Here is a 1,230-nt window from a genome sequence, read left to right on the forward strand (position 1 = left end):
CGTAAGCATGTTCTGTTATTTTGTGATTTCTTGAGATTCATAGATTTTCCTTCGTCTAAATTCATTAAGATTTGAATTAGATTTTATTGAACCTCGACAATTACATTAGTGTTACTTCTATCACCAAATTCTAAGTAGTATATTCGCCGAGTTTAAACCAACCTTCTCTGGGCAAGTCAGTTTCTCATACGATTAATGGTCGATGTTTTCCTCTCCAGACGATATTAGGAATAAGTTTAATTTGACCGTCTGGGATGAGGATTGCTCCTATGAAGGACGGGAGAAACAATAAAGGTAGCCATACATCCCATTCTAGGAGAAGTACGCTAAATTCCTAATGGCGTGCCTACTGCAAGCATCCTCTTCCAGATTACGTTATGTTAGAACGGGGCATTTGGACACAAGCTGACAACAAGAGGGAGGATAAAGGGGCTGGCCCATTTTAATACTCACTTGGCTGAAAAGGCACAATAAGATTGAAAAGTGTCATTGCAGCTTTTTTTTATGATATCAATATGATTACTTTTACTTATAGGTTGTTAAGACGAAATCCACCAGGAAAATGAATAATTTTGTTTTCATTAGACAAAAACCTTGAACCAGAATAATTTAAAGAATATTGCATTCGTTTTTATACCTTTAGCCCTTGAAAAATTAATGTAAAAAAGAACGTAACGTGCTTTAAATTATTCTGGTTCAATTAGGTTTTTGTCACCTGAAATTTAAAATTACTCAATTTCCTTATGAATTCCGTTTTCAACTAATTTTAGGGTCCCCAATGGATTCTCGGGATGCGGGATTTGCCGTATTTGGAAGCCGGGATTCGGGATTTTATTAGCGTGATTTGTGATTGACACTATACCCTGGATATAGCTGGACGACGAAGCCATCGGGATTGAGGGATTGAACGAAAATTTTGTTCGGGATGATGGGATTGAAGAAATTTATTGGGGACCTTCTAATTTGTTATCAATGATAGTTAATCCGAGTTTCGCTAAAATGTAGAATGTGACAAATGTTTAAAGCAGTGTTGTTAACATGCTAGAGATTGCGACAATAAAAAATTACAAAAAATACTTTATAGCATGAATGGAGTCTGATTGGTGGTTTAGATGAAGGGCCTGGCCTGGTTACACGCGATGTCACGTTCAGTTTTTAAGCGTTTCTTTGGCGTCGTTGTACGACGTGTAACTTCTAGACTGTTCACACTCCCCTATTTTTTCGTGAGAT

Source organism: Porites lutea, chromosome 1 (assembly GCF_958299795.1).
Source record: "Porites lutea chromosome 1, jaPorLute2.1, whole genome shotgun sequence".
Taxonomy (NCBI): Eukaryota; Metazoa; Cnidaria; class Anthozoa; order Scleractinia; family Poritidae; genus Porites; species Porites lutea.